Raw genomic sequence first — 23,046 nt, forward strand, 5'->3', positions numbered from 1 at the left:
ATAATTTAAGGCCTTAAAGAGAACTAAGAATATAACCAGTCTAATTTAAAGCTGAAGAATAAACCATAAATTATCCACCTGAAAAGCTAACAATATGCTTTTTAGCTTCTGTTCTATAGACAATATAATGGGGAAAAAAAAAAACCTTTTGCTTATGACTTGTGTATTAGAATCCTTCTGGACCTGGAGAAGTAAAAGTCAGTTCCTCAGTTCCATTATTTTACCATTCATGGAAGCTTTAGGACTGTTTTGTTTGGGTGAAATGCCAAACAGTGGACACTGCAGATGCTAGTGTTCAGCAGGCTTCAGCTACTAAATGAGGGTGAGATTGAACCAAGGACTCCTTGCTGATGTGTCCATTATGTCCCCTGCTTGACAGCTCTTCCAGTTTTAACAATTTTTACACACAAGTTGTCATAGTACACTGCAACTATTAATAAAGTCTATGGCGTGTGCTTTCAATTGCTCTGTATTGTGCAAATCAACATTTTCTACTTGAGGTTACTACACAAAGCTTCACACACTACCATCAGCAGTTCCAGGGCATATTTGTCTGCAGCTTCCAAGTTGTCAGCCATTTTGTCAAGGTTTGGTGCTTACCCTGTGTAAAATGAATCTCATTTCCTTAAAGAATCTCAGGGATGATATCATTTATTTCCACTTGATTCTTTTTGCTTTCTTCCATTTCATGTTCAAAAATTGCAATGAAAACTGGGAAAGCAGCTCACAAAATAATGTAAGCTTGTCATCTCATAAAAGACCAGTAGTTTTGTTAGAAAAAACCTTTCTAATGAGTTTTTTTAATGATCTTTTTTACGAACAGTTTTAGATTTACAGAAAATTTGTGAAGGAAGTACATGGAGTGCCGATATACCCCATACCGTTTCCCCTATCTTTAACATGTTCCATTAGTATGATATATTTGCCACAATTAGTGAACCAATATTGATACCTTATTATTAACAGAAGTTATTACTTTATTCAGAGTTCATTAGTTTATCCCTAATTTTTTTCCCCCAGAGTCAGGAATTGAACTCACGACCTCAAATATGGGAAGCAGGTGCTCAATGGCTTGAGTCACATCTGCTTCTCTCTGAGTTTTTTTTTAAAGATTTATTTATTTATTTATTTCTCTCCCCTTCCCCCCACCCCGCCCCGGTTCTCTGTGTCCATTTGCTGCGTCGTCTTTGTCCGCTTCTGTTGTTGTCAGCAGTATGGGAATCTGTGTTTCTTTTTGTTGCGTCATCTTGTGTCAGCTCTCCATGTGTGTGGCACCATTCCTGGGCAGGCTGCACTTTTTTCGCACTGGGCGGCTCTCCTTATGGGGCACACCCCTTGCACGTGGGGCTCCCCTACACGGGGGACATCCCTGCGTGGCACATGGCACTCCTTGTGCGCGTCAGCACTGCACGTGGGCCAATTTCACATGGGTCAAGGAGGCCCGGGGTTTGAACTGCGGACCTCCCATTTGGTAGATGGATGCCCTAACCACTGGGCCAAGTCCTGAGTTTTTTAAAACCAAAATCGTTCCCTGTACAAGTCAATAAACTTTTTGACTTACATTAAGTTTTGTGATTTGGCCAGATGAAAATGTTGAATTTTTAACGATTCACCCATTTCTTCTGGACAAAAACTGAAGTTATTAATGGTCCATTAATAGATTTCCACTAAAATGTAGGAAATTTTTACTACTTTAACCTTTATATAACACCAGCTTTTGGCTATAGGACCTGCAACTATCTCTTCAGGTAGAGGTGGGATGGGTTCCAGGGACATTGCCACTGTAATAGTCCAGAGCCATTGCCACCCTTTTAGGGTTTATACAGTTTCCCACACAGTTGAGTACTTTACCTGGATGAGGGGGTAGCATTGGGCAGTCCTCGTTGTGGCTCCTCTGTGGCTGACACAGCAGCTCCTCGAGCTTGAGAGTGCGGGGCAGAGGTGAAGTCGGCGAGTCCCTGTGGCAGCTGTCTCCGCCCAGCTGAATACCTCCTTCCCTCCTGGCTTGCCCTTCTTCCCTGGCATACTCAAACCCGCCACCAGGGGCCGCCACTTCCACCACTCCTAGCCCCACGCAGGTCACACAGACACCCCCACCTTCCACCAGTTTCGGTCCCTTCCAGGTTCCGACTCCGCAAGTGTTTCTTTTTAATTTGCCATTTTTGTTTAATTTTTCTCTGAATGTGGTCTCATTTTGGTATGAAAAATAAATGAGACTATAAATGTTTAAAAATTATTTACTACTGTTTATACTCACATATATACATTAAAATTTGTGTGTTTTGGGATTGTATAACAGTGAAACTTCACGTGAAATGTGAATATGGATAATAGTGCATATACCAGAATGTTTTTATAAAATGTAAATACAAATAAACTAGAGAAATAATAGCAGCTATGTATGGTAGAGGAAGCATTGAGCGAATGAGAAATGATGAGGTGGTTTTTTTTTTTGTCTGTTTTTCATTTTTTATCATTATTGGAGTAATGAAAATGCTGTAATAATGATTGAAGAGCTGAACGCACAACTATATGATCATACCAAATACCATCAATTTTACACTTTGTATGGATTTACGCTTTATTAATATGTATCAATAAATCTGATTTGTTAAAAACGTATATGATCTAAATTCCAAAGAAAATCTGATTTCTTTGAATAAAATATCATGTAGTTACCGTGCTTTTTCATATTTGCATATTTTTATGAGATGAAATTCACAAAACATAAAATTAATCTTTTTAGGGCATATAATCAGTGTCATTTAGTACACACGCAATGTTGTACATCAGCTTTATCTAGTTCCAGAACATTTTCATTGCCTCCATAGGAAAGTGCATACCCACAAAAGCAGCTACTCCCCATTCCACACTCCCCTCAACCCTTATCAAACATTAATCTTCTGTCTCTATGGATTTACAGATTCTGGATACTGCATATAAACAATCTTTTTTTTTTTTAATGTGAACTTTTAATCTGGCTTCTTTCACTTGTCATTCTTTTGAGATTTGTCAGTCTTATAACTTGTGACATTACTTCATTCCTTTTTATGTCTGAACAATATTCCACTGTAAGGATATAAGATATTTTGGTTGTGCCTTCGTTTAATGATAGATATTTGGATTGTTCCCACCTATTTGTAGTTGTGAATAGTGTTACTATGAACATTTGTGTACAGTTATTTGAATATCTGTTTTCAATTATGGAACTGTATAAATCAAGGAGTAGGGTTGCTGGACAACCAGCTAACTGTGTATAACTTGTTGAAGAACTCTCCAAATATTTTCCACCATGCTTGCACCATTGTGCATTCTCACCTTCGTGTATAAGGATTCCAGTTTGTGCACATCCTCACCAGCAGAAATTTTAGATTTTCAAAAATATTATATCCATCCTAGTGGGGATGAATTGGTGTCTCAATGTAGTTTTTTCTTTTCCTTATTCACATGATGGTTTCATTTTTATTGTTTAAATAGCTAAGTTATAAATCCAACTTGTATGCAGTGATTTCTTAATTTTTAATATGCATATCTGCAATAACATTGTGAGATTTCCTTACTGTGGATTGACACACAATACTCAGAACAGTTTTATCATATTTTCTCTAGGTAAATAATAAATGTTTTAAAATTCCCTAAATATGCCATTTTGAGCCATTTCATTTCACCAGGGAAATCAAGTTTTTCCTCTCTTTAAAATAAATTAAATACCAAAATAACTACATTTAAATAAATAACATTATGATGATAACATTTAAAAATTCACAAGGCCAAAGCCCTCTTTCTACTGTCATGGATGTTCTTCTCTCACCCCCTAGAACATTCAGGAAAGGGGAGTGCCTTTCCTTCTGAGGCATGAGGGCTGAAGCCTGGCCAGTCCTTCCACTTCCCACCCACCTTTGTTTCCTGTTCTCTCATTTTTATTTTCTGGAGGAGAGAAGTCAGCCTTAGTATCAAATTCAGTTTGAGAAGGTGGAGGAAATTTCCTATCATAAATTAGAAAACAACCAAGAGGTTTCAAATCCTCAACTTCAGGATGCTTGGTTCTAAGGATTGTCACTGACATGCAGCTTCTGCTCCACCCAGTGGCAGTGGCTCTTGCTGGAGGAAGTGATGAAGGGCAGTAAGTGGGGCCCCCAGTCACTCTCATGGATGAGCTGCCGAAATCGCCAGGAGCTGGGTGATACCACCTAAAATAGTCAAAGATGGCAGAGAGGACTTGGATCTGTGTTTGAAAAGAGTGTGTGATGAAAGATTGAATCTTTTTTCTAAATGAAGTAGTAATAGTTGTGTTTTTTAAACATACACAATATTTAGAGAGACTTGTTTTAATTAAGAGTGGAGAATTTTGCCAGGGACGAAGACAACACAAAGTAACAATAAAAAGTAACAAGAAAGAGAAACCGTTATGTGTGGCCCCATGAGTTCCCACAGTTCTTCCCCACAGCCCCACTTCAGTCCTCAGGGTACATGGGGTGTGGATGCTGGTGCCAAGGCAGACAGAGGTGAGGAAATTCATCAGGAAGCTGCTCCACCACAGCGCACTGCGGGAGGCAAAGGAGCTTCATCTGAACTTTAACAGGTTAGATAAAAGTCTCCCTTTCCATAGGCTAAGTGAAAACCAGCAAAAACAAAAACTACATTTTCTTTCCAAATGAAATTTCATGAGAGTAGTGTATGATTCCAAAATTTCCAGATGAGAAATGGAGTGATTTGAAGTGTCAGACCATATTATTTTGTAAAGAAAGAAAAATACATGTCAGAATATTCTAATTCCTTACATGAACAACAAAATACTTTCTGCCTCCCAGGACCTGTGGTGGCGGGTCACAGAGGGCAGTGTGGGTGGTGGTTCCAGCTGGTTCCTCGTGAGGTCCCCTTGCTCCAGGCATGGGTGTGATTCGGGAGATGCCCTGGACCTTTACCGTTATTTCAAACCTGAGCCCTCAAAAGTGGAAGCTCAGGAGTGCCTGACAGTGAAAGGAGACCACGGCCCTGGAACAAGGTTTGTTGTGTGGTTTTTTTCAAGTGTGATTTCTATTTTTAAATTAAGGAGTTTTTAAGCCACCTGGGTTTTGTGAGTTCAGTTCTGAGAGGTAAAATCCAACCAGAGGTTCCCACACCAGGTAAGACCATGCTATGTGTGTCACGGGCACAAATATCTCCTTTTGGAACCATGCTGGCAATTCTTAAAGCAGGAAGTGTCTCCCAGGGTTTAGTTTTGGATGCCCTTTCCCCCCATGGCTGCAGCCAGCATGTCTAACTCACAGCAATGACAATGCTCTCACTGTCCTCTGTTTTGATTTGCTTCAGCTCAGGCTGCTCTGACTGGTTGTGGTTCTGATGGTTTCTGGCCGGGGAGGCTGATGCTGAAGCATGGGTCACCAACATGTACAACGGACTTACAGCTGCATTGTTCTCCTGTCCTTGGGCCACTGCAGGGATGGGCATGATGTGAGTCCCATTCCGAGTTACGGTTTTTATGGGGAGCTGCTGCTGGCCACAGGATGCCTGCTGCACTATGTTGTCCATCAGGCCGGGGGCAGTCCAAGCTGTCTGAATCACCCAGCTAGTGGTTCCCAGCATGATGTGGCCAGTCACAGAGATAGGCTCTACTTTCATTTTGACTTCCCTGTGGACTCTATTCTCTTGTGTCTGCCTCTGGAGGGGAGACCATGGCCACATGGGTGACCACTGCCTGCCTGGCCATAGTGTATGTGTTTGTGGGGCCAGCTCAGCCATGCTGGGAGCCAGCAGTGCTGGCACGGTGGATCACATGGATGGTCTGCATTATGGTCCATTGGGAAGGTGTTGCCACCACCATGTAAGTAACTGGCTTTAGGGCTGGTGGCAGTTGCCACTGTGTGATTATCAAAACTGGCTGACACATGCATAAGCATAAACTCTGGAATGACCTCCTCACTCACTTTGAAGTTTCTTAGCCATATAAACTCAATTGTCTTTACCTTTTCCCCCTTCCTGCCAAGGACTTTTTCCAGTTACATTGCTAGTTAGTGCTTATGGTAGGAGTCCATCAGTGCTAGAGAGGCTCATCCCCAGAGTCATGTCCAATGCTGGGGGGAAGGTAATGTATTTATATGCTGAGTTTGGCCAGCATATAATTCTCTAAAGAGGCCACACTGGAGCAACTGGTATTCTACTATAGACTTATTATAATTCTAGCAATGGAAGAAATTATATCAATGATGTAGAGGCAGTGAGGGCGGGGCTCTGAGGGTGGGGAGAGGGGAAAATGTGTATGATAGGGGCGTTTTTGGGACTTGGGAATTGTCTGAGTGGCATTGCAATGACAGATACAGGCCATTATAAATCTTGCCATGACTTACAGAATTATGTGGGAGAGAGAGTAAACTACAACGTAAACTTTTATCCATGCTTAGTGGCAATACTCCAAAATGTGTTCATCAATTGCAATGAATGTACCTCACTTAATGAAGGATATTGTTAATGTGGGCAAATGTGGGAGGTGTGGGGAGCAGGGTGTATGGGAATCCCCAGTATTTTTATGTGACATTTGTTTAATCTAAGTATCTTTTTAAAAAAATTTTAAAAATAAGATTAAAAAATGGAATTAAAAAAAAAACTGGCTGACCAGAAAACTGAGAACCTGGGGGCTCTGGGCAAACATGCCTCTGGGATGGCAGCGAGTTTGGGCTGTGGGGCACCAACTTGGGCTCCAGGGGGCCTCGTGAACCTTCCTGTGAGAGATTCTCAGGGGGTTGCATGCCACTAGAGTGGGCAGACTGCACTCCATCATGTTTGGGAGAGGCTGGGACACTTCTAAGAGAGGGTGGTCCTTTAGGGTTTCTACAGCAAGGCATGCCCCTAGGCCATCTCTTCCTAAAAGCCTGCTCTATTAATCTCCCAGAGGCAGGGTTTATGCGTAGAAAGAGCCTTTGCCTGGTTCTTCCTGGGAGCATGGTACTTTGATGAAATAATGATCAAGATAGTTTGGTGAACTGAATTCTGCCAGCTCTTGTCTGCACTCCTGGAGTATGGGTAATTTTTAGTAATGTGTGTAAAATTTCCATTTAGTGTGAGCTGTTTATCAGGAGCAATGGTAATTGCTTGTACTATTAAATGCTTAAGGAATAAAGTGGCTTTGAATCATCTTTTGGGCTGTCTCCTCCTGAAGCTTTTCATTTTCTGGCTGTGAAGTGTCAACCATTAATTTGAGGTTAGATGGTATTGCAGGGCCTATTTTGTACCCAGAAGATCCCAATCCATGGGAGCTGGATGGGCAGGAGTTTGCAGCACTGATTGTTCTCATGGGTGAGCCAGGGGACTGATCAGGTAAGCCATGGTGTCTGGAATGTAGATGGTCAGGGGCTGCACCAGGGCCTCCTGCCCCTCCCTCTTCTCGATGGACAATGCTCTGAACTGTGATCTTGAAGTTTGTGCTAGGAAACTGGAACATGTGCACGTGGGGAGGTTGCAGCCCCCCTCGCCTCTGTAACAAGTGCCATTTGGGCTAAGGCACTGCAGATAAAAGTCATCGCATGAGCCAGCATTGGGCCAGGGTGCGAGGGCCGGTCGGGAGCGACCCCGCCATGGTAGCCACCCACGAGTTGTGCCGCCTGATGATCACCAAGTGCTTCTTCATTAGGTACCCCAACTGGTGGTCCTCCAGTCAAGCAACGGCCCAGCCACTCCCCGGGAACCGCCACACTCAGCCCGGACACAGCCATGGCTCACCGGAGAGGTCGAACCCGGCAACGCCGCTGCCTGCTGCCTGCGAGGCAGCCCTCAGGTGCCTAGGCCTGGGCGGAGGCCTTAGCGTGCTCTCCCCTGCAGTTGCTGTGGTCCAAGGACAGAGTCCCTCGAGGTAGTTTTGACTGCACATCTCTAATGACCAAGTTTAGATGGGCACTGAGGAGAAGAGAATAATTGGAGTAAACTTTAAGATCCTCTGTTTCAGTTTGTGCAGGACTGGGGTGACAAGAAAAAATCAAGTCTTAAAATTACCCCTGGGAGGCGGACTTGGCCCAGTGGTTAGGGCGTCAGTCTACCACATGGGATGTCCGCGGTTCAAACCCCAGGCCTCCTTGATGGGTGTGGAGCTGGCCCATGCACAATGCTGATGCACGCAAGGAGTGCCCTGCCACGCAGGGGTGTCCCCCGCGTAGGGGAGCCTCACCTGCAAGGAGTGTGCCCCATAAGGAGAGCTGCTCAGCGTGAAAGAAAGTGCAGCCTGCCCAGGAATGGTGCTGCACACATGGAGAGCTGACACAACAATATGATGCAACAAAAAGAAACACAGATTCCCGTGTGACTGACAACAACAGAAGCGGACAAAGAAGACACAGCAAATAGACACAGAGAACCGACAACTGGGGGGTGGGGGAGGGAGACAAATAAATAAATAAAATAAACCTTTAAAAAAAATTACCCTTAAGCAGAGTCGGGTTGAAGTTACCAGAAACGTAATGATAAAGAGCTTGTATTTCCCAGAGAAATAAAAAATGGGAGCCATAATACCAGAACCAGCAAGGACATCTTTCAGTATGGCAGTCTGAAGAGCCTCTGTGTTTCTGAACTCTTTGATCTTACACCTCAAAAAAATGCCACCGAATGGATTTGGGGAGAGTGTAAACTACTATGCCAACTATAATCCATGCAGCGTAGCAGTTCTCCAAAATGTATTCACCAAATGCAATGAATGTTACACACTGATGACAGAGGTTGTTCATGTGGGAGTAGGGGGTATATGGGAACTTCTTATATTTTCAATGTAATATTTTGTGTGATCTCTATCTTTTTTTAAAAAGACAATAATAAAAAACTTTGCTAAAGAATATATATATATATATATATATATATATATATATATATATATGCTAGTGGTGTAGACATGAGAGAGGCAATACCTGATGACCCCAAGTTCTCTAGGAAATCTGTTCATTCTGAAGAATACTGGATATTGGCCTAATATTGTTTTGTCATTTTAATAAATAAAAGACCTATCACCATGTATTTAATAAGTGCTTATTAGATAGGATTAACTATAATATACAAAATGTTTTAGGAATCGGTGATCTTTGATGGTGTAGGTACAGAATTCACCCAGGTAGAGTGGGCCCTGCCTGCAGATCCAAGAGCTGTTCAAATATGAGGTGCTGGAAAGCATCACTCATTTGTTCTCTATGGGGGATTATCTCTATATTGATTATATATTTATCAACAAACATCCAAAACGTCTTCCCCATATTCCACTCCACAATTTGCTCTCATTCTTTCATGGACCTTAAAAATATATTAAGGAAATTTGTTTCTTATTTATGAACTTAGTTTGTCTCTTTAAAAGTTGTCCTTACTACTCAATCGTCAATACCCAGAATTGTCCTGGGAAGTCAATGAATATTTTTAATGAGTATATAAATGAATTAAACTCTATAATACTATTCTACTCTAAGAAAAAGCTGAGGTTTGAGACCACTGTGGTAAAAAACAATGGGAATATCTATTTCCATATAACCCATATATGGCGCAACTTGCTTATTTTGTATTTTTTTAATAATAATTTAATTTCTGCCCTACTGAGTCACTGAGAGTTTTGCACTCTGGTTTTGTACTTGGACATGGAAATCGTGGCTTTAGAACAGAGCCAAGTATACTTTTTTCACTACATGAACCTTTATATGTTTGGCTATTTTCCCCTTGGTAGCCAGCCCCAGACTGGAAGATCATGTACTACTCTCAGCACAGAACTCACAACCTATATACAGGGTATCAGTCCTGTAACTTGGATGTGATTTTCCACTGGAGCATAGAGATGAGCTGTGGAAGGAAGGGAGAGGATTTCTCCAAGGCTAGAGTCTGGGTGAGTTCTGGGCACTTGTGGTTCAATATGAGGAGGAGCCTTGTCAGTGAGAATGTGGGACCTTGGAAGTGTCAAATGCAATTTCCTTGAATGAATGATATTTTCTGAAATGACACCAAGAAAAATGGGGGAAAATTATAAAAATGGTGTTATTCTATTTTTCACTTACTCTCTATATGTCCTTCTTAACTTGACTTCAGGAAAGGAATGCATATATATATATGTGTGTGTGTGTGTGTGTGTGTCAACTATTACATAATTGCCTTCAACTTGGTCCTCCATTGTGATGAATTTCCCTCTTTACCTCCACAACATCCCATCTTAATTTTTATCTTCTCTTATCTTTATCCAGAAAATTATTCCTAATTGTAAATGTCCTAAAATGCTTTTCCACTTGCTTGTTTCTTTCTCAATTTCTCATTCTTTTGCCACTTAAGGGCTGTATTCATTATATTTCTCTAGAGAAATAAAAACAAAATTATATATATATATATATATATATACACACTCAGCTTTTTCTTAGAGTAGAATAGTAACTTAGAGTTTAATTCATTTATATAATTAAAATATTGTGTGTGTGTATATTTTATATATATATATATATATATATATAAAGTGATAGATTTGTTATAGGAATTGGCTCATAAGAGTATGGGGACTAGAAAATCTGAGTTCTATGTGACAGGCTGCAAGCTAATATCTCTGATTACTGTGAGTTTGAATACCCCAGGGGACACCGAATTAGAGGCATACATTTTTTCTGATCCTGAAATCCTGTTTTTCTTTTTAAAACTTCCAAATGATTGGGTAAGGAGACTCCCAACCTTGATGAAGGTAGTCTCCTTTGTTGATTATAGATGCAGTAAGTCAAAGATAGAATCTATTATAAATGTAAATCCATTAATGACATACTCTCACAGGAACAATCAGGTAGTGCTTGCTTGAACAAAGAGCTTGAAAATATAACCTTGCAAAAATCATACATGTAATTAACCATCACAAGGGCCAATATTTTAAATATGCCGACATTTGGTTCTTTTTCTACATTTCCCTTCTCCTAACATTCTACCAATTTAATTTTTGTCATTATTTCAGGCAGGGAAAGAGAACTTGATAAACAAGAAATGATATCCTTGCAACATACTATAAGAAGGATACATCCAACATTATGTCAATGATAAGCTTTATATGTGTGAAAACTGGTCATCCAAATAGGGGTAAGTTATGAATTCAACACATTCATCCGACTTCAAGAAGATGGAAGATTAGAGAGCTATAGGAACCACTTCTATCTTAGAAAAACAGCTAAAGGACAGTCAGAAACTATCCAGAAGAACTGTTCTAAGGCTCTGGAGAACAGGAAAGTGCTAGGCAGCACCCAGAAGACAGAGGGGTGAAGAGAAGGAGACTCTGCAGGGAGGATCCTTGGGTAACTCAGGCTGCTTCTGCTGGCACTGAATCCCCACTCACAGAGCACACAGCTTTGGGTCTCCCAGTCCCAGGTGGATGGCTATGGACTGAGACAACTGCAGGGTTCATGTCCCCAGGAAAGGGAAGAGGGAGGGATAGCGCCTACTGATAATTCAGCTACTGGCTGGTGAATGTCTGCTGGGTGCCATGGTTTCCACCTGTCTTGACTGGGCATGACTGTGCCATTGTTCCCTCCTAGGGGCTGGCAGAGAGCTAAAGATAGCCTGCCTGTTCAGACACCCTCCTTACAGACCAGAACTTGTTGCCACTGATGCAAAGGGGAAAGGAGATTTGCTTACTCCCTCGGAAAAGGAAGGCACAGCTGAGAGGTGATCAGTGTTTGAACTGTGAAGCTTAGCTTTGAATAGCCCACCCAGAGGGGATCTTTCCCAGAAATTTCATAGGCACCACCTGGCAGGTTGTGTTTCCATTGAGCATATTCCCAAATAAGGTTTGAACAGAAAGGTTTGCTGAAGAGCAGCATCTGATTTCAGGTCAGGAATGTGTTCTCCAGGAAAATAAAATATGAGGATTTTTGGTGACTTTACCATGTCCTACACCAAGGCCCTTAGGAACTGGTCTGCACCATCTAAGTAGATCCCTGACCCATTTGTTTCATATTCTCTGTTTCCATTTATGTAAAATTCAGAAGAGGCCAAACTATACTAAAGTATGAGAAGCCTGTATCACAGTTTCCTCTGGGTATACAGAGGGGTCTCATGATTGGGAGAGAGTCTTGGGGTGCTGGCCATGTTCTTATTGTTGATGAAGGAGATCATCTCATGGGAGTCTTCTCTTTGTGGACATTCATGGATCTGTATACTTATGATTTATGCACATTTATGTTTATAGGTCATACCTCAGTTAAGTTCATTTAACAAATTATGTAACCAATAATAAAACTATAATCAGTTGATCAGTAAATAGGGTGTGTTTCCAGGTTTTGAAAATATCTTGTACTTCTGTTCCCTTGGCAAAACCAGCATGATTATGCCTTCCTCTGAAATTCTGCTATTTGTGTATTCCTCTCTTGGTGTTATATTTTTCTCTAGTAAACTGGTCAAAGATCTGATGTCAACCTGCTGAGACCAGCTCAGCAATAGGTTTGCATGAAGGGAAAGCAATGCGGAACTGAAGAAATAAAAGGACAGAAAGACACAAGAAAGGAAATAAAGAGCTGTGGGATCTATTGGTTTAACAGTTCCCTGGTGGTGCTTACCCAATCCTAACCCTGGAACATGCCCTTGTTTCCTCATTAATTGTGGACTTTGTTTACTATATTGGCTAACCTGGGGAATATAAATTTCAGCCTACTATTGTTCTACTAGATCACATCCCCAGAGATTAATAGATAAGTCTGCAACAAAAACTGCAGGATGGCATGTTGCCCATCAGGTCCCAGACAATGAAAAGTTTTCACACTCTGTTTTAAACCTCTGGGAGTGCCAAGGCCTACAAAAGAAATAGATGCATCTTGTAATGGCCAAGAAGAGGGACAATGGTTAGAACTCATGATAGAAATATCAGCTCCAGTATCAATAAGTCCTTTAAACCATTCATTCTGAATGGTCACTTCACAATCAGGACTGGATTCTAAAATTTTTTCAGTTAAAAAAACTCCTATTATTCCTGTACTTCCAAAACCATTTTTCCCTCTGGCTTTCTCACTAGCTCCAACAGGAACATAAGGGAGCAACAATTGTGCTATGTGATTTCCAGTATCAGCTTTCCATGGAACTGAAGTGGACATGATAACTTGAATCTCTCCTTGATAGTCACAATAAATTATTCCCATATGCACTCTAATTCCCTGGGAGGTGAGACTGCTCCTCCCGAGGAGAAGTCTGACCATGCCAATTCGTAAAGTTCCCCTTATTCCCATTTTTTAATTAATTAATTTTTTCTTCATTTTTAAAAAATATTACATTCAAAAAATATGAGGTCCCATTCAACCCCACCGCCCCCACCCCACCACTCCCCCCACAGCGACACTCTCTCCCATCATCATGACACATCCATTGCATTTGGTAAGTATATCTCTGGGCATCAATGCACCTCACGGTCAATGGTCCACATCGTAGCCCATACTCTCCCACGTTCCATCCAGTGGGCCCTGGGAGGATCTACAATGTCTGGTAATTGTCCCTGAAGCACCACCCAGGACAACTCCAAGTCCTGAAAATGCCTCCGCATTATTCCCATTTTTATACAGACAGGGGTATCCCCTGGAACCAAGATAACAGGTTCTGCCATAGGGATATCTATAGCTGTGCTTCCTGCTATGGTGGGGGATAAGTCAAGGGCACTGTGGAGTATAGGGGAGTGCTGGGATTGCTCTGCTGAATCAGGAAATCCCCCCTTTGGAATGGGGCCAGGAGCAGGCCCACTAGAATTTTCCTGACAAGGGAGTGCCATTCTTATGATAATTAGACTGACATTGGCTAATCCAATGATTTCCTTTACCACAGTGGGGTCATGGCTCCAATTGTTTCCAAGTAGAAATATTCTGTCCAGGCAGCATTGTTTTTCCCTCAGACTTTTTCCAATAATCTTTTCTCATGTGACCAATTTTTCCACAAGTGAAACATTTTCCAGAGAATCTCTTATTGATTTTCTTTCCTGCCATAGCCCGAGCCGTTATTGTAGCACAGTGGCCCTCTGTCCCTACATCCTGGCACAATTTAATATATCCAGTCAAATCCACTTTATCTTTCATAATCCCAATAGCTTTCTGACAATCCTGATTGGCATTTTTGTAAGCCGTTAGCTGCAAAATAGGAACAGCAGCTTCTAAATTATTGGCCTGTTTTTTGATAGCCCCTTGTAACCAAGCAATAAAGTCAGGGTTAGGTTCTTTAGGTCCTTGAAGTATTTTTTGAAATGACACTGGCCTTTAGCCTCACTTTTTCCCCAGACCTGTAAGCAACAGCAATGGATGAGTGCAATGGCTTGATCATTCATTGTTATTTACTAATCTACTCCCACCCAATTCCCCACCCCCACTAACTGAGCCAAGGAAATGGGGATATTATGGGCTTTGTTATGAGCAGCCTGAGTCTCTGCATGATCTGTCTACCAGGTTTTGAATTGTAAAAACTCTCAAGAACCTAGGGTGATGCATGCTAACACAGACCAATCAGCTGAGATCAGCCTAGGGCCTTCAGCAAGCCCCTGCACTGTTCATAGGTAAAAGGAGAATTTGGACCATATTTTTGCACTGCTACTTTAAATGCTTTCAAAATTTTAAATAGGAAGGGTTCATGAGTGAACTCATAAACCCCATTCAAATTTTGAGGATCCACTCCAGGAGTTACTCTTTCTCATATGGTGACCAGAAAGGTCATTTGAAGTGCCTCCAATCACCCTTCCTTCTAGCCTGTAAAATGCCTTGTTGTAAAACTGACAACTTAGGCTGAGGGGGAGGAGGTGTCAGCAGGGGGAAAGCGACTTTCTTAAGTCAGTTAATGGAGGAGCTGAAGGCAAAATAACTTTAGATTTAGTGTCATCAAAAAATTCAGTGGGAGGAACTTCCTCACTTTCTCTATTTTCATTTTTCTCGTCCTCATCTTCTGTTTGCAAGTGTTCCAGAAACAGATTTAATAATCATCCAAGTGGTCCAAATAGTAACAGGAAGTGGAATACCTTGCACATGTAATTTTTCTAACACTTTTTCTATTCTTTCCTAGTCTTCTAATTCTAAACTTCCTACAGCTGGGAACCATGAGCAATATTTTTCTATAATCTGCAAACGTTCTAAAATACAAGACTCACTGGCCTTGGCTCCTCTTGCCTTGAACAGTTGTTTGAGGAGACAGACATATGGGTGATATTTTGTTGAACTGTCTCCATTTCCCATCATAACCCTGCTAGAATACCTGAGAATATTCTTATTCACCAAGGACTTGAAAGGCCTTCTAAACCACTCGGGGCTCCATGCTGTGAAAACACCTTTAATTTTGCTTGAAGCAATTCTTCCTCCCTTCAGGCCCCATGTTGGGTGCCAGTTGCTGAGACCAGCTCAGCAATAGGTTTACATGAAGGGAAGGCAAAGCAGAACTGAAGAAATAAAAGGACAGAAAGACACAAGATGGGACCAGGGAACTCACAGATTCAAAAACTTTGAGCCTCAACCCTAGTTTCCACATCCTATTTATTTAGAAACTAACAAGCAGTTGTTTGCTATCAGAACTGCAACATCATCTACAATAACAGGAAACAACTGCAACATCTATAATAAGGCAACATCTACAATACAACAGGTGCAACATTTTACTATAATAAGGTACAAGTTATACAAAGTTCAAACACTTCCTCATACAAACTTTTTTTGTGCTGACCAGATGGTGTTCCATCTAGTCAAGGCCTGGCAATGCTAAGCCCACACCTTTTGTTTGTATTCTCCGTGAGTGCAGCTCCATTCTTGGGCAGGCTGCACTTTCTTTTGTGCTGGGTGGCTCTCCTTAGGGGGCACACTCCTTGTGCATGGGGCTCCCCTATGCAGGGGACACCCCTGTGCAGCACAGCACTCCTTGCATACATCAGTGCTGTGCACTGGCCAGCTCCTCACTGGTCAAGGAGGCCCGGGGTTTGAACCACAGACCTCCCATGTGGTAGGCAGATGCCCTATCCATTGGGCCAAGTCCACTTTCCTATAATTCTTTTAATATGCTGGTGGATTCTATTTGCAGGGTTTTTTTTTTTTTAGTTTATTTACCTCTATGTTCTTTAGAGAGATTAGTCTGTAATTTTTTTAATCTTGTAGTATCTTTATATGGGTTTCTTTTGGAAGAGTTTAAAGAGGATTACTCTCAATTCTTCTCAAAATGCTTGGTAATTTTCACCAGTGAAGGTTTTTTGGTATATGTACTGTCCCCCACAACAAGGCCCTTGGAAACTGGTCTGTACCACATTAATGGGTCACTGGCCCAGTTTTGATCAAATAAGGGAAGAATCAAAGAACAGTCATTGCACAAAGTTGGAAACACCAATAAAATCCTAGGCGTGAGAGAGAAACTGAACATCAGAGTAAACTCACCATCATAATTAGATGCCTAGATACCAGTAAAAAATTATAAGCCATACTAAGAAACAGGAAAATGTGTCCCAATCAAAGGAATAATTCAAAACACCACATGAGGCACAAGATATGAAACAACTAATAAATGTTCAAACAAATCTCCTAAATCAATTCAAGGTAGAATTGACATCTTAGACATATTTGAATTTCCAGTCTCTGAACGCAGAATGCCCTTCCATTTATTTGTCTTCACTTTCTTTAAGCATCGCTTTATAGGTCTTTTGAATACAGGTTCTTTTTGTTATTGATTAAGTTTATCCCTAAATATTTGATTCTTTTAGTCACTACATACATGGAAGTTTTAAATTTCCTCCTCAGATTAGTCATCAGTAGTGTATAGAAATGGTCTTATTTTTGCATATTAATTTTGTATCCTGTCACTTTGCTGAACTCATCTATTCATTCTAGTAGCTTTGTTGTGAATTTTTCAGGATTTTCTAGATATAGGAACATATCATCAGTGAATAGTGAAAGTTTCACTTCTTCCTTTCTTATTCAGATGCCTTTTATTTCTAGAGCTAGAACTTCAAACACAATATTGAATAACAGTAGTGAGACTGGACATCCTTGTCTTGTTCCTGATCACAATGGGAAATCATTCAGTTTTTCATCATTAAATGCAATGCTAATTGTAGGTTTTCCACTTTATGATATAGAGAAAGCTTCCTTTTATTCCTATCATTTGGAGTATTTCCATGAAGAAAGACTGCTCTATTTTACGAATGCTTTTCCAGCATCAATTGAATGAGTCATGTAATTTTTCTTCTTCAATTTATCAATGTGGCTTATGACACTAATTAATTTTCCTGTGTCAAGGAACTGTTCCATAACTGGGATAAATCCCACTTGATTATGGTGCATAATTCTCATAATGTGCTCTTGGATTCAGTTTGCAAGTATTTAGTTGAGGATTTTTGCATCTATAGTCATTAGGAATATTGACCTGTAATTTTATTTTAGTTTTAAAGTATCTTTAACTGGTTTTGGTAACTGGGGTGATGTTGGCTTCATAGAATGAGTTTGATAGCATTCTTTCCTATTCAATTTTTTGGAAAAACTTGAGCAAGATTGGTATTAGATCATCTTTGAATGACTGGGAGAATTCACCTATGAAGGCACCTTGTCCTGGACTTTTCATGTTTGGGAGGTTTTTGATGACAGTTTCAATCTCTTCATTTTTGATTGGTTTGATGAGATTTTCTGCTTCTTTTAAGACAGTGAAGGAGATATGTGCATTTCTAGGAATTTGTCCTTGTTTATATTATCTAGATTTTGGTGTATTGTTGTTCATAGCATCCTTTTATGATCTCTCTTATTTCTGCAGAGTCAGTGGTAATGTCCACCTCTCATTTCTGATTTTATTTGTTTACATCTTCTCCCTTTTTTCTTTGTCATTCTAGCTCCATGTTTGCTGATTTTGTTGACTTTCTCAAAGAACCAACTTTTTATTTTGCTGATTCTTTCTGCTGGTTTTTTTTTTTGTTTTTTTTTTTTTGGTTCTTGATTTCAGTTATTTCTCCCCTGATCTTTATTATTTCTTTTCTTTGACATAGTTTGGGGTCACATCCTGTTCTTTTTCCAATTCCTTTATGTGTGCCATTATATCTTCAATTTTTGCTCTTTTTTAATGTAAGCATTGAGATCTATAAATTTCCCTCTCAGCCCTGCCTTTTTGATATCCCATAGGTTTTAATACACTGTGTTCCCATTTTAATTAATCTCATTTTAATTAAAGAATTCTCTTGCAATTTCTGCTTTGACGCACTGATTATTTAAGAGTGTGTTGTTTAATCTTCATATATTTTCCCCCTTTTACATCCATTATAGATTTTCATTCCATTATGACAAGAGAAAATGTGTGTATAATTTTAATCTTTTGCAATTTATTGAGACTTGTCTTGTGACCCAATATATACTCTATTTTGGAGACAGATCCATGAACCCTTGTAAAGAATGTATATCCTTCTGTCCTGTGGTGCAATGCTCTATAGATGTCTGTTATGTCTAGTTCATTTATCATATTCAAGCTCTCTGTTTCTGTATTTATCCTCTTTTCATATGTTCTATCCAATACTGAAAATGGTGTATTGAAGTCTACAACTATTTTCCCTTCAGTCTTGCCAGTGTGTGTGTCTCACATATCTTGGGCACCCAGATTAGGTGCATTTACATTCATAGTAGTTATTCCCTCTTGGTGAATTGCCCCTTTTATTAATATATAATGACATTCTTCATTCCTTAAACAGTTTTGAATTTAAAATCTTTTTTTTTCTTCTGATTTTAATACTGATACTCCAGATCTTTTCTTACTAGTTTGCATGGAATAACTTTTCCCAACTTTTAACTTTCAACTTTTTTGTGTCTTTACATCTGAGATGAGTCTCTTCTAGGCAGCATATAGATAGCTCAATTTTTTAAAAATCCATTCTGTCATTCTGTTTTTTGATCAGGGAGTCCAAACCATTAACATTCAATGTTATTACTCTAAATGAGTGACTTTCTTTTATGCTTTGACTTTCCATTGTTAAATCTTACTGTTGTTGTCTTTTTATCCTTTAAATTACCCTTCATTATAATCTTCACTTCTACACTCTTCTCTGTCTCTCATCTCTGTTTTTTTTTCCTTTCAGGTTGCAGTACTCCTTTAAGTATCTCTTGTAATTCACATCTTTTGTAACTTACTCTCTCAGATTTTGTCTGTGAAGACTTTCAACTCACCTTCATTTAAAAAAAAAAATTATTTATTTATTTCCCCCACCATTGTCTGCTCTCTGTGTCCATTCACTGTGTGTTCTTCTGTGTCTGCTTGTATTCTCATTAGTTGACTGTGAGAACCGATCCTTGGACCTTCCAGAGTGGGAGAGAGGCAATCACTCTCTTGTGTCACTTCGGCTCCCTGTTCTATGTCTTCTTATTTTTCTCTCCTCTGTGTCTCTTGTCACATCATCTTGCTGTGCCACCTCTCCATTCAGCCAACACTCCTGTGTGGGGAGCTTTCCTGTGCTGGGTGGGATTCCTATATGGGACAGCATTCCCACATGAGGCAACAGTCCCACATGGGGCAACATTTCCACATGGGCCAGCACTCCACATGGGCCAGCTCACCATGTGGACCAACTTGCCTTCACCAGAGGCCCTGGGTATCAAACAGTGGACCTCCTGTATGGTAGATGGGAGCCCAACTGCTTGAGCCACATCCATTTCCCTCACCCTCATTTTTGAAGGGCAGTTTTTCTAGATACAGAATTCTTTGCTGGCAGTTTTTCTCTTTCAGTATCTTAAAATCGTCATATCACTTTCTTCTCTCCCCCATGGTTTCTGATGAGAGATGGGCACGTAGTCTTGCTGTGTTTCCCTTGTATGTGATGTTTTGCTTTCATCTTGGTGCTTTCAGAATCTTCTCTTTTCTTTAGGAAAATTTTTATTGTCTTTTTAAAAAAATACATAGATCACACAAAGTGTTCCATTAGAAAATATAAGAAGTTCCCATACACCCCACTCCCCAAGTCTCCCCCACTCCACCCACCCACATAAAAAATCTCTTTCATCAGTATGGCACATTCATTGCATTTGATGAGTACATTTTGGAGCACTGCTGCAACACATGGATTATAGTTTACATTGTAGTCTACACTCACCCCCAGTCCATTCAGTGGGTTATGGCAGGATATAAACTGTCCTGCATCTGTCCCTGCAATATCATTCAGGACAACCCCAATTCCCCAAAATGCCCTGCCCTCAGCAACTCCCATGGCCACTGTCTCCACATCAATGGTACAATTTCTTCCATTGCTAGAGTCACATGAGTTCTATAGTAGAATACCAGTAAGTCCATTCTAATCCATATTTCATTCCTCCATTCTGTGGGCCCTGGGATGGCAATGTCCATGCCACCCAGAATCCTCTCTTTATCTCTGATATTTGTCATTCTGAATAGCAGGTGTCTCAGAGTAAGTCTATTCATATTTATTCTATTTTGGATGTATTTTCCTTCTTAGATATGAATATTTATGTCTTTCACAAAGGTTGGGAAATTTTTGGTCATTATTTCCTCAAATACTCTCTCTGCCCTTTTTCCATTTCCTTCTTCTTCTGGGACACCTATAGCTCTTATATTTATGCATTTAGTGCTGTCATTCAATTTCCTGAGACCCTTTTGAATTTTTTCCTTCCTTTCCTCTTTCTGTTCCCTGTCTTTTCAAGTACAGGTGTGCTGTTTTTCAGCTTACTTATTTTCTTCTCAAGCAATTTATATCTGCTTATATCCCTCTACTCTAGTTTTTCAGAAGGTCTTGGAAATTTAACCCAGGACTTCATACATGGGATGCAAGCACCCAACTACTGAGCTACACCCACATCACTATGAGAGTTGGGTTTTTTCATTTCTTTGTTTTTGTTTTAGTATATACCAGGAATAGAACACAGGACTTCACACATGGGAAGCAGGCATAGAACCACTTGAGCTACATCTGCTCCCTGCTAATGTATTTTGTTTGATGTACTGGGGCCAGGAATTGAAATGGAGACCTCATGTAGGAAACCAGTGCTCAACCATTGAACCATATCCCCCCCACCCCCCGAGTTGGTTTTATCATATTTTTTTTTTTGCTTGTTGCAGTTTTTAAAATGTTTTAGAAGGCACCACGAACCAAACCTGGAATCTCCCATGTGGGAAACAGGTGCTCAGTGACTTGAGCCACATCCATTTTCTTAATGTATTTTTAATCTCATCCATTGTGTCTTTCATTGCCACAAGCCCAGTTACTTTTCTTGGCAGGCTTTCAAATTATTCTTTATGCTCACCCAGTGTCTTCCTAATATCCCTTATCTCTTTATTAATATTTTTATTCAATTATTTTAATTGATTAAGGAGATTTGTGTTTATCATTGATTTGTTGCCTTAAATCCTGTATTATTTCAGGTTTTTGGTTTGTTCCTTTGGCTGGGCCATCTCTTCCTACCATGACATAATTTTTTGCTGATGTCTAGGCATCTGAACGTTGGTAAATTTAATCTGATGGTTAATTTCTCTCTCTTGCCTAGTGTTTTATTTTCACAGCTATTCTTTGATTTTTGGTTCAATTTACTGAGTCTTTAAAATAGTCCAGCTTAAGTTATCAAAACCAGGCCAGGTACTCCCTAATGGACACAGATTTTCTCCCAGGATTTGGGGCTAAAGAGAGACTACAAGACTGGGAGAGAGTGTAAACTACAATGTAAACTATAATCCATGCTGAGTAGCCGTTCTCCAAAATGTATTCATCAATTGCAATGAATGCAGCACACTAATGAAAGAAGTTATTGATGTGGGAAAAGTGGGGTGTGTGGGGAGTGGTGCATATGGAAAGCTCCTATATTTTTTAATGTAATATTTTAGGTGATCTATGTATCTTTTAAAGATAAGTAAAAAAATATTTATAATAGAGATAGACTAAAAGCAGTTTTTTTCTCTTGCAGTTTCCTGTCCTGCTAGCAGATGGAACATGACAGTATATCTTTCCACAGAGGTGTTTCTTTCAAGCTCCTATTTCCCATGTTTCTGGCCTGGCCAGAGCTGTGATTCAAAGTGGGTTCTGCTGGCTGAATTCACTGAAATTAGACCACCATCTTCCTCCAACACACTGTCCCTTCTCCCTTGTAACAGCTGACAGGGAGGAAGATGTCTGTTCTCTTCTCAGTTGGCTGCAGTTAGCCAGGGGATTTATCCAGACTTAATGCTTTGAGTGTGGGGGCAGGTGCCATTCCTGGTCACTACAAGGGTTTAGTAACTCATGTTTTTTGTTTCAGGTTCTTTTCCACTGTGTCCCTCATCTCCTGGGGGTTGCCCAGCACTTTCCTTGTCTGATGGCCCCAAAGCAGGTCTCTTGGACACATTTAGACACTTTCTCCATTGTTTTTGTGAGGGAGTTGAGCCGTGCCTGTCTACACTGATGCTGTCTTCCTTGTACTCTTGGTCTCAATCCACTGTTATAGCTACTGATGTGACGATCTGTGTATTATTGTTGCCAGAAGCTCAAAAGAAGGTTAGTAAGTAAAAGGAAAAGAGGAATCATTCATTTATTTCCCTAATTTTAATTTTCTTAAAGTTTTAATGGAAAACATTTGCACATTTTGAAATATTCCAAAAAGAAAACTAATATTCTTATCACTATTGGTACCAATTGCCTGACTTCAATTGTCAAAAATTAACTTTATTCAAATTTTATTAATGGATGCAATGTATAGAAAATATTTTTCTTTAGTGGTGGCTGTGCATTCAGGAGATGTATAATAGTAGAACAAAATATATGTCCATGTGAAAATTTTCGATAATTTGGAGAGACCAGCAACAATGAGGGGCTTCATTTAATCTTTGGAGATAGATGAATTGAAGATGTAAGAGAGACAATGGAAACTGGCATTGATAGACATTAGAAGAGTTGTGAATGGGAGGTCTTCTACCACAGGAAGGTCAGGCTAGGGCCATATTTCAGTACAGCCATCTCACAAGTCCTTAACTTGTGATCCTGAGCAATATGCACCTATATATGATATTTTCAAAAAGATTTCTTATTTACTTATTTCTCCCCACCCCCTCATTGTTTTCATTTTCTGTGTCTGTTTTTTGTGTGCTGCTATTTTTTTTTTTTTTTTTTTTTAGGAGGCACAGGGAATTGAA

At 40.1% G+C, this 23,046-nt stretch overlaps 3 pseudogenes; all 3 read right to left on the reverse strand.

The window, feature by feature from the left end:
* Positions 1-238: 238 nt before the first annotated feature.
* Positions 239-3,350, reverse strand: LOC111766298 (speckle-type POZ protein-like pseudogene; annotated as a pseudogene).
* A 1,865-nt stretch (positions 3,351-5,215) lies between these two features.
* LOC101430578 (forkhead box protein K2 pseudogene) lies at positions 5,216-5,890 on the reverse strand (annotated as a pseudogene).
* Positions 5,891-6,579: 689 nt separating this feature from the next.
* LOC131273011 (forkhead box protein K2 pseudogene) lies at positions 6,580-7,709 on the reverse strand (annotated as a pseudogene).
* Positions 7,710-23,046: the final 15,337 nt, after the last annotated feature.

Source organism: Dasypus novemcinctus, chromosome 6, assembly GCF_030445035.2.
Source record: "Dasypus novemcinctus isolate mDasNov1 chromosome 6, mDasNov1.1.hap2, whole genome shotgun sequence".
NCBI classification, from domain to species: Eukaryota; Metazoa; Chordata; class Mammalia; order Cingulata; family Dasypodidae; genus Dasypus; species Dasypus novemcinctus.